Source organism: Bos mutus, chromosome 15, assembly GCF_027580195.1.
Source record: "Bos mutus isolate GX-2022 chromosome 15, NWIPB_WYAK_1.1, whole genome shotgun sequence".
NCBI classification, from domain to species: Eukaryota; Metazoa; Chordata; class Mammalia; order Artiodactyla; family Bovidae; genus Bos; species Bos mutus.
The window spans coordinates 49,029,871-49,041,639 of record NC_091631.1 but is presented as its reverse complement, the minus strand read 5'-3'; positions in this window follow the sequence as shown (position 1 = coordinate 49,041,639).

Here is an 11,769-nt window from a genome sequence, read left to right as displayed (position 1 = left end):
TTGAAGAGATCTCTAGACTTTCCCATTCTCTTGATGAAAGTGAAAGAGGAGAGTGAAAAAGTTGGCTTAAAGCTCAACATTCAGAAAACTTAAGATCATGGCATCTGGTCCCATCACTTCATGGCAAATAGATGGGGAAACAGTGGAAACAATGACAGACTTTATTTTTGGGGGCTCCAAAATCACTGCAGATGGTGATTGCAGCCATGAAATTAAAAGATGCTTGCTCCTTGGAAGAAAAGTTATGACCAACCTAGACAGCATATTAAAAACCAGAGACATTATTTTGCCAACAACGGTCTGTCTAGTCAAATCTATGGTTTTTTCCAGTGGTCATGTATGGATGTGAGAGTTGGACTATAAAGTGAAAGTGCAAGTGAAGTGCTCAGTCGTGTCCGACTCTTTGCGACCCCGTGGACTGTAACCTACCAGGCTCCTCCATCCATGGGATTCTCCAGGCAAGAGTACTGGAGTGGGGTGCCATTTCCTTCTCCAGGGGATCTTCCTGACCCAGGGATTGAACCCGGGTCTCCCGCCTTGCAGGCAGATGCTTTAACCTCTGAGCCACCAGGGAGATCTGGACTATAAAGCTGAGCACTAAAGAATTGATGTTTTTGAACTGTGGTGTTGGAGAAGAGACTCTTGAGAGTCCCTTGGACTGCAAGGAGATCCAACCAATCTATCCTAAAGGAAATCAGTCCTGAATATTCATTGGAAGGACTAATGCTGAAGCTGAAAGTCCCATAGTTTGGCCACCTGATTAGAAGAACTGACTCATTGGAAAAGACCCTGATGCTGGGAAAGATTGAAGGCAGGAGGAGAAGGGGACGACAGAGGAAGAGATGGCTGGATGGCATCACCGACTCAGTGGACATGAGTTTGAGTGAACTCCGGGAGTTGGTGATGGACAGGAAGGCTTGGCATGCTGCAGTCCATGGGGTCGCAAAGAGTCGGATACGACTGAGCGACTGAACTGAACTGATTCTGACTGAAGTGAGGTGGTACCTCATGGTAGTTTTGATTTGCAGTTCTCAAACAATTAGCGAGGTTGAACATCTTTTCATGGGCCTACTGCTGGCCATGATTCTTATTTGCTGTGCAGTCTTGATTTGTTACTTTACCTCTCTGTACCTCAGCTCTCTCAGCTACAAAATGGGCTTAATTGTGAGACTCCAGTGGATTTATATGTGTTAAGTGCCCTTCACAGAGAGAATGCTCACTGTGCTAGCTGCCATTAATATTATTACTGTTCATGAGAAGAGCAGCTATTTCCTCATTTATAAACCCAAGACAACTAAGCCAGGCATCTTTTTAAAAGTCATTTACTTTTAAAAAAATATTTATTACATATTTTGGCTGTGCTGGGTCTTAGTTGTGGTATGCAGGATTTTTTTGTTTTTTTAAGTTGCAGCATGTGAATTCTTAGTTGCAGCACATGGGATCTAGTTCCCTGATGAGGGATCAAACCTGGGTCTCTTGCATTGGGAGCGTGAAGTCATAGCCACTGGACCACCAGGCAAGTCCCAGCCAAGGATCTTGAAGGACGTCTTCACTTCCAGAGTATCTCCTAGTATAAAGAGGCTGTAATATGAAGTGCTGGGCCAGATACTGAGGACTTCCAAGGAGGAGGGATGTGCGTGGCTGAGTTGATTAGGGAAGGTTTCCTGGGATGGGATGGGATAGGAAGAGGTTGAGACCGCAGGCTGATCAGGATTTGGCAAGGTAGAGGGGACCATGTGAGCACAGGGAAGAGACTGGAGTGTTTCAGGGTTGGGCAAGTTCCAGGCGTCACCACTCCTTAGAGGGAGGCACCTTCCCCACAGACTTTGCAGAGGGAAAGGGGCTTGCTGGGTTGCCCCATTATTCTCCCCAGCACCCCCAGAACAGTCTGCTGCTGCTCCTTGAATTGTGCTGGTCAGAGAGTTGTGCAGGGAGCCAGGTGTGCTTGGCCATGGTCAAGTTAGGGGCTGAGGGGTGGGGAGATATCCTTTTCAAGTGGACATGCCTCTTTCTGTACCTGTTTTCAAGGACCAGCTTCAGTCCTGCCGGGGGACAAGCAGGGGAGGTGTTCTTCCCAAAGCCTTTTCCTCTGCCCAGGGTCTTCAAGGCACCTGGATAGGGTGGGTGGAGCCACAGAGGAATCTGGCCAAAAGTGGGGCTGGGAATGCTCACCAGAAGCAAAGCTTGAGGCTAACAATGCATATGAGGAATGTGGGTACCGGCCCAGTCCCATCTCTGGATGACTTCACCACCTTCCAAGACCCCAGTTCCATTGCTCACTAACAGAGAGGGCCTCTCTAGGGCATCTTCCCAAACACTGGCATTCACCATGTAGTGGCTGCTGGGCATCCTACTGTAAATTGTTGGCCCTTTGACTTGTTACTGAGTTGCTAAGTTGTGTCCCACTCTTCTGAGACCCCATGAACTGTAGCCCACCAGGCTCTCCTGTCCACGGAATTTCCAGGCAAGGATACTGGAGTGGGTTGCTATGCCCTTCTCCAGGGGACTTTCTCGACCCAGGGATCGAACCCCTGTCTCCTGCATTTCAAGGAGATTCTTTTTCCTTCTGAGCCACCAGAGAAGCTGGGCAATTGAATTGCTTCCTGTGACTGGTTCCTATGGCCAGTATTCGGTAGATACTGTACAATCACCTCCAGATGGCGCTGTTCCAGTTTATTCTACATTACCACTAGCAGTGTGTGAAAGGCCCCGTTTCCCCACATTGCTGCTCTATCAGGATTCTTCAGAGAAAGAGAACAGATTATATATGTGTATACATGCAAACATATATACATATATAGGTAAATATATAAACATATATACACACACACATAAATATATACATACAGTTGATATATATATGTATGTGATACAGTTGATATATGTGTATATATATATATATATATACATATACACACACATACAGTTGATATATACACATATATATACAGTTGATACACACACACACACAACTGAACTCATTTCATATGCTAGCAAGGTAATGCTTAAAATCCTTCAAGCTAGGCTTCAACAGTGGAGAAGGCAATGGCAACCCACTCCAGTACCCTCACCTGGAAAATCCCATGGATGTGGGAGCCTGGTAGGCTGCAGTCCATGGGGTTGCTAAGAGTCAGGTACAACTGAGCGACTTCATTTTCACTTTTCACTTTCATGCATTGGAGAAGGAAATGGCAACCCACTCCAGTATTCTTGCCTGGAGAATCCCAGGGACGGCGGAGCCTGGTGGGCTGCCGTGTATGGGGTCACACAGAGTCAGACACGACTGAAGCAACTAGCAGCAGCAGCAGCAGCAGCAGCAGGCTTCAACAGTATGTCAACCAAGAACTTCCAGATGTACAAGCTGTATTGAGAAAAGGCAGAGGAACCAGAGATCGAATTGCCAACATCCATTGGATCATAGAAAAAGCAAGAGAATTCCAGAAAAACATCTATTTCTGTTTCATTGACTGCACTAAAGCCTTTGACTATGTGGATCATAACAAACTGTGGAAAATTCTTAAAGAGATGGGAATACCAGTCCACCTGACCTGGCTCCTGAGAAACCTGTAGGCGGGTCAAGAAGCAACAGTTATGGATAGGGAACAATGGACTGGTTCCAAATTGGGAAAGGAGTATGTCAAGGCTGTATATTGTCAACTCTCTTATTTAACTTATATTCAGAGTACATCATGCGAAATCCTGGGCTGGATGAAGCACAACCTGGAATCAAGATTGCTGGGAGAAATATCAATAACCTCAGATATGCAGATGACACCATCCTAATGGCAAAAAGTGTAGAGGAACTAAAGAGCCGCTTGATGAAGGTGAAGGAGGAGAATGAAAAAGTTGGCTTAAAATTCAACATTCAAAAAACTAAGATCATAGCATCTGGTCCCCATCATTTCATGGCAAATATATGGAGAAATAATGGAAACAGGGACAGATTTTATTTTCTTGGGCTCCAAAATCACTGTGGATGGTGACTGCACCCATGGAATTAAAAGACACTTATTCCTTGGAAGAAAAGCTATGACACAGCTAGACAGCCTATTAAAAAGCAGAGACATCACTTTGCCAACAAAGGTCCATATAGTCAAAGCTATGGTTTTTCCAGTAGTCGTGTATGGATGTGACAGCTGGACATTAAAAAAGGCTGAGTGAAGAATTGATGCCTTTGAACTGTGGTTTTGGAGAGGACTCTTGAGAGTGCCTTGGACAGCAAGAAAATCAAATCATTCAATCCTAAAGGAAATCAGTCCTGAATATTCATTGGAAGGACTGATGCTGAAGCTGAAGCACCAGTACTTTGGCCACCTGATATGAAGAACTGACTCATTGGAAAAGACCCTGTTGCTGGGAAAGATTGAAGGCGGAAGGAGAAGGGGATGAAAGAGGGACGAGATGATTGGTTGGCATCACTGACTCAATGGACACAAGTTTGAGCAAACTCCTGGAGATGGTGGTGGACAGGGAAGCCTGGCATGCTGCAGTCCGTGGGGTTGCAAAGAGTCGGACATGACTGAGCACCTGAACAACAACAAATATACAGCTAAGCCTTGAACAAGGCAAGGGCTAGGAGAGTGACCTTTTACAGAATCAAAAATCTAAGTATGGGGGACTTTCCTGGTGGTCCAGTAGTTACAAATCCACCTTGCAATGCAGGGAACACAGGTTCAATCCTTGGTCGGGGAGTAAGATCCCACATGCCGCCACCAAAGACCCCTCATGCTGAAACTAATACCCGATGCAGTCAAATAAATAGATAAATAAACATTTTTTAAAAAATCTGAGTATGATTTATAGTTGGCCCTCCATACCCATGGTTCCTTAGTATCCGCAGCTCTGCATCCTCACATTCAACTGTGGATCGTGTGGCACTACAGTATTTACTATTGAAAAAATCCCCAGACAACTGTACTCAGGCTCTTTAAATCCATCTTGTTCAAGGGTAAACACACACACACTAATTGGTTTTAGCTCATGAGACTGGGGATCTGGCCAGTCAAGTCCTGGCAGCTGGCAGATTAGGCAAAAGTTGATGTGGCAGCCTTGAGTCTGAAATCTGGAGGGCAGGTCAGCCGCTGGAAACTCAACTCAATTTCCATGTTGAGTCTTGAGGCAGAATTCCTTCTCCAGGAAACCTGTCTTTGCTCTTAAGGCTTTCAACTGATTGGATGAGGCCCACCCACATTATCAAGGATCATCTCCTTTACTGAAAGGCAACTGACTGTACAATAGACATTAATCATTTCTACAAAATACCTTCACAGCAACACCTACTCTAATATTAGACCAAACAACTAGCAAGGTAGCCTAGCCAAGCTGACACAGAAAATTCACCACCACATCTGCTATCACTTTGTATTATCACCAAGTGTTGGTGTTTTGACTATGAGAAGCATCAGAGTATTCTACAAGTTTATTCTCCTATATGAACAAGTGACCATAGAGAGGTGACTGGCCATGCTGGCTCCCTGTTTGTTCCTGGGCCCGGGCATTCTCTACCTCCCGCTGCCCTGCTTTGTGTCCCAGGACTCCAACCTCTGGATCAGCCTGACCTAGGTTCCCTCACCTGTGGCTCAGCCAGGAGAAGCAGCAGAGGTCATAGGGCAGGATGAGAGCTTTGAGACCTGGATTCCCTGCCCCTGGCTTCCTTGGTACCATAGCTCTGGCCCCTGGCTTTCTCCCTCCAAGGCTCCAGACCTCCTTGGGCTCCTAGATCACCATTCCTCCTTGGTCCTCTTCAGCCCTAGCTTCTCAGTGTCCCTTAACCCCACGGTTGTTGTTCAATCACCAAATCGTGTCCAACTCTTTGCAATCCCATAGACTGCAGCACGCCAGGCCTCCCTGTCCCTCATTATCCCACGGGGTTTGCCCAAGTTCATGTCCATTGAATCGATGATGCCATCCAACCATCTCATCCTCTGTCACCCTCTTCTCCTCTGCCCTCAATCTTTCTCAGCATTAGGGTTTTTTTCAATGAGTCAGCTGTTCACATCAGGTGGCCAAAGTTTTGGAGCTTCAGCTTCAGCATCAGTCCTTCCAATGAATATTCAGGATTGAATTCCTTTAGGACTGACTGGTTTGATCTCCTTGCTGTCCAAGGGACTCTCAAGAGTCTTCTCCAGCACCACAGTTTGAAAGCAGCAATTCTTCGGCGCTCAGCCTTCTTTATGGTCCAACTCTCACGACCGTAAATGACTACTGGAAAGACCATAGGCCACTGGCACCTCTGTAAATAAGCACTCCTTCATCAAAGGACCTCTGAGTCAGGCTGACTGTTTTCCTGTAGAGATCCTGACGACAATAGCTGTCCCAGATGGGGACCCAGAAAAAATGGACAGTGGATGGGAAGAGGGCCAAAGTAACATGGATGGCACAGGCCTATTTGATCCTTGGGAGAAAGCCCAGACCTCAGGGGGGCTTCCAGTGAAGCTAGGGAGAGAAGGCAGATCACCAGCTACCTTAGGGCCCAGAGCTTTTCTGGGGTGGCATCTGCATGCCTGGAGACGGTGGTCTCACTGTCTGGGTCCTGGCTCCTGCCTTGTGTCTCCTGCTGGGAGAATGTGTGGACTCCCAGGGGTAGCGGGTGGGGTGAAGGGACCCTGCACTCACAGCCCCCTCTTCTCCTGCACTCCAGAAGCAGAAGCCTCTCTAGCCGCTGCCTCTACATTGGCCTCTCAGGATTCCCGCCTGTCCTGATGGTGGGGACATGTCCCTTCTCCCCCGACTCCATGGCTCTGAATCCCAGGCTCCCCCTGCCTGTCTGGAGAACTCCCCTCTCTTCCCCTTGCATCTCCCTCTTTCCCGCCTCCTGCCCGTCTGCCCTGAGAAGGTTTTTAACTCTTCCCCATTTAAAAAAGAAATCAAAACCACCCCAAGCCCCAGTCCCGCTCCACCTCTGCCCTATTTCTCCTTGTGCCCTCATAGTCAACCTTCTTGCCAGACTCCTCCTCCGCTCCCGCCCCGTGCCGTGGCATTCAAGCCTAGGCTGTGTTGCAATCAGCAGAAGTCACCTGCTCCTGAAACCAGTGGATTATTTCCACCTAAGTTAGGCCCGATTCAAAGTTCTCCCTGTGCAAATATCATCGCCATCCCTTGCCTGTGGTTTTCCACCTCTTGTCCTCTGTGATCCAGCCGGCTTGTACTGTGTGGGCTCCTCCAGGGTGCCACGCACCCTCCTGGCATATGCTGTTCCTTTTGCTTGTACTGCTTATACTCCATTCCTCCTCCTTCCTCTTTGCCGGGGGTGTCTGCTTAGATGTCCCTGCCTCAGAGAAGGCTTTCCTGATGCCTACCGGCAGATTCAGGTAAGGTGTGCCCCTCTGTGGGCCCCATGTGCGTGCTAAGTCGCTTCAGGCATGTCCAACTCTTTGCAACCCTATGAACCATAGCGTGCCAGGCTCCTCTGTCCATGGGATTCTCCAGGCAAAAACACTGGAGTGGGTTGCCACGCCCACCTTCAGGGGATCTTCCTGATCCAAGGATCTAACCCATGTCTCTTACATCTCCTGTCTTGGCTGCGGGTGGTTCTTTACCTCTAGCACCACCTGGGAAGCCCTGTGGGCCCTATAGTCCCCTCTGTTTCCCTGAGACACAGGTCCCAGGATGAGGGACTTGCCCCAGGATGGTCCGCAAGCATCACCAGGCCATGAACTTCCTGAGGTCAGGGACACTGCCTGGTCTCTATTGCATTCCCAGCCCCTAGCCTAATGCATAGCTCCAGGGGGTACTCAATTCTCAGCTCTAGATGGACGGGTACACAAAGGGCTCTGACCTCCTATGTGCGTGGGTGGCATGGAGCTCAGATGCTCCAGAGGGCAGTGTGGGAGGTGGGACGTTTTAACCTGCAGAGCTGTCCAGCAAAAGGACTGACAGCCCAAGGCAGTGACTGGATGATTCCAGCTGGGCTTTCCATGGTGAAGTCTGGCCTTTGATGGGAAGCATGGACTAGAAGACCCTACAGCGGCCCGAAACTAACACTCAATATCTCCAACTGGTGTGGAACTGGGGCCCTTGCCTGTGGTTCCCCCAGACATGGACAGGCACCACAGGAGACACTGGGGAGACCTCTCCAGAATCCTGGAAGAGCAGGTGGGGTGAGGGCTCGAGTCAGGATCACACTCCCATCACCACAAGAGGGCGCCTTGGGCTTAGACTTGCCCTGAGTCTGCAGGGGGACTGGGAAACTTACTGGTGGGTTCACTGAGGCATGGCTCTGCAGAAGATGTGATTAGAGTGGCCAGACCTTGGACCAATGCTGGCCCCAAGGTCAAAAGAGTTCATTGGACATCAGAGTTGTTAGGCTGTTTTAAAATTAAATACATATATTATGATCTATTATTTAAGAACTTCGAGAGCAAAGCGGGCAAGTTTGTGTGTACTCCCCCTAGTCGGGGGTGGGGGTAGGGGGTGAGGGGGTGGGGCTCAGCACTGGGGTTGGGGGTCAGCACTGCGGATATCAGGGGCAGGGAACAGCTATGTCCTGACCACCACGGCCTCTCCTGTCCACTTCCCGAGAAAGCTGCTTTACTCTGGTTCCCAGAGCACCTCTCACTCTGTCATCCCGACACTAACCCCCTCCAGTCCCATTCTGCCAATACGCCTCCTGGCAATGGTGCCATCAGATGGACTCTAGGTCTGATTTTAAAAGAGGCCCAGGATTTCTTCCTGGCCTCTGTCTTCCTTCCATCTGCTCCTGTGGGAAGCCTGAGCTGAATCTCATTCCCTGTGGTCACCCCAAGGCAGGGGGCTGACCCCCCACCCCACACCCCTACACTCTGGGCCCTACAGCCCATCTGGCAGACAGAAAGAACAAGATGAGACTTGTTACTTGGTGGCCTTCCAGGCTGCCTGGCTTCTCCACCCTTCTCCCAGTCCTGACAACTCAATCCAGCTGACATGACAGGAAATGAGAGTGAGCCCGAGGGCCTGCAGCCAAGGAGTCCACTTTGCTGAGGTGGGGAACAGGGCTGTGGCCCCACCTCCCTGCCCGAACATCTTCTCCAGGGGTAAAGCTTGTTTCCAGAAATGTGTCTGGAAGGGTAGACTTAACTCCCAGAGCCTTCTGTCCTTGAAGCAAAAGAAGTTGACAGCTTGCTCAAGTAGAAATGGGGCTGGGGGGCTAGTGACTTCCTAGAGGTGCGGCCGAGGGGATCAGATGTCACTACAGGAGGACCAGAAGGACCCCAGGAGGGATCCAAGTTGATCACAATCTGGGGACAACAGGATCTTGGAGCAAAGATTTGGCTGCTTTCTGAAAAAGCCCTCCAGCTGTTGAGGGGGTGGGGGTAGAGGAGGAAGGGGTCATTTGCATAAAATTTACATGTGATTTGCATGTGGTGCTTTTGATGTCCAAAGGCACTGAAATTTCCTGTCCTTGCTTCTTTTCTCTTTTCTTCTCTCTGTTCCTTTCCAACCTCCAGGCAATTCCCTATCTCTCTCCTCTCCCCACAGCTTTTTCTCTTCCACACTAAACAGAGGAATGGAGTGAGTATTAAGCCCCAGGGGTTGGGGCCTACCACCTGCCATCTGCCCAGAACTCAGAGAGCTGATTTCAGGGAGACTCTTGAGTGTTCCATAGAAGCACTCACAGTCTCCATGAAGGAGGGAGGGACAAAGGGTCTTTTGCACACCTGTTCCAGTTCATCTAGTGGAAATGATCATCAAGCAAGTCAGAAAGAAGGAACAAAAAGTGTCCAACATTGCCCCTCACCCCACCCAACTTTCAAAGACCCAGGAAGAACATATGACGAAGGAGCAGAGAGAATAGGGTCTCCTCCTACACTTGCTGTGTGACCTTGGCAAGTCCTGTGTGTGTGCGTGCCCAGTTGCACAGCTAAGTCCACCTCTTTGCGACCCTATGGAATGTAGCCTGCCAGGCTCCTCTGTCCATGGGATTTCCCAGGCAAGAGAATAGAGGGTAGCCATTTCCTTCTCCAAGGGACCTTCCCAACCCAGGGATTGAATTTGGGTCTCCTGCGTCTCCTGCATGGGCAGGTGGATTCTTTATCACTGAGCCACCTGGAAAGCTGGGGCAAGTCTTCCCTGCTTGTGGACCTCGGTGAGGTCCCTCAAAGTCCCTCGTATGATTGTTTCTAGATTCCTTCTACTTCAAGTGATAAGATCATAGAAAGGAAAAGAAGAGAAGAGGAGACAGGCTCAGACGTTGGACAGCAGGATTAAAAGCACCAGCTTTGGAGTCAGGCAGACCTAGTCTAAATTTCAACTCTCCCATCTCCTAGCTATATTAATCCCCCTGAACTTCAGTTTCCTCATCCATAAAAGAAATCTAAAAATTGTATGCTTCTCCTAAAGGTGTGCGGATGAAGTAAGAAGGCATATGCCCAGCATGGAGAACTTCCTTGATATATAGGAAGTGCTCAGTCAATATTTATTGAATGAATGGGTAAATGAATGAAGGTGAAGTCCTGTCTACCACCTCTCCCCCAACCTCCCATCCTCCATCCAATCTCCCTTCCTGCACACAATCTCCCCTCCTGTGGTCTGGAACCCACAGCTGTCCTTCCAACTATGAACCTATAAGGCCCCATAAGGCCCCATCTCTTCCCCAGTGGCCCCATCCCCAGGAGTTCCACCCCCTCCCAACCCCAGGACCCGAGAATCCTAGGCTACTAGAGCTGGAAGTCCCTTAGAAGTCATTAGGTACATGCTCCTCTGGCTTCTGGAAAAGTAAAGCCCCAGAAAGAAATGTAATTTTGCACATAGAAAAGAGACAGAGGTTCCAGATAATGGTGGTCAGAGAATCAGACCCCTGGTGCACATGGCTATGCAAATAGTATGCAAATAGAGATATGGAAATTGCAAGCACACAGGGGTATATAAACTATGTGCAGGCATTTTTCTAGGATGATGGTAGGTGAAGTGCAGTTGTAGATAAGCAATGGCCTCAGATTTGGGGCAAACCTGAAGTGGAGGAGGGAAAGAAAAGGAGAGGAAAGAGAAGGGAAGGAAGGGACAGCCTGGCAGTGTCCTGAGGCAGATGGGGGAGGGGACATCCCTGGGTTCACTAGGCCTCCAAAAAGCTACTGGTCTCTTTCCTCTGCCAGAAGAAATAGGAAGAAAGTCTCCTGCCTTCTTGCCAAGGGTGGGGAGAGGAGCGGAAGGTGAGACAGGGGGTGAGTGGTTGTATGGACCCGAAGAGGTGCTTATTAAACACTTTTTATCCTTGCAGGGCTACTGTGGCCCCCACTGAGCCCTTTCTGACACCTGACATGTACCCTACATGGTATTTGGTGCAGTGGGGAAGACAATCAGTTAACAGCCAGGAGGAAGAATAAGAAAAGTCCTACAGAACAGGCCACAAGGGCTATTAGGAACATTGAAGTGTTACAGTAATTTAATAACAGATCATGTAACTTCTAACTTCAGAAAGGAGGTGGCATCTTAATTATGTACAGAGGGAACAGAGTGTAGAGCTTTCAAATAGGAGCCCTGTTACTTACTGCTGGGTAACTTTGGCAAGCTAAACCCTCTAAACCTCATTTTCCCCATCTGTAAAACGGAAATATAACAGTCCAATGTGTAGTTGTTATGAGGACTAAACAAGATCAAGTGACTTTAAAGTGCTGGTTAGCACACTGCCTGACACACACTGAAAGCTCAATAAATTCTGGATGTTATGACGGGGATTATGGGAGTGGATGGTGAGTGGATATACCACCTGGAAAAAAATACTGCAAACAATGCACAGAGGCAGAAAAGTCCAAGATCTGTTCTGTAAGCAGCTTGATAGGGAGACCTGCCTGG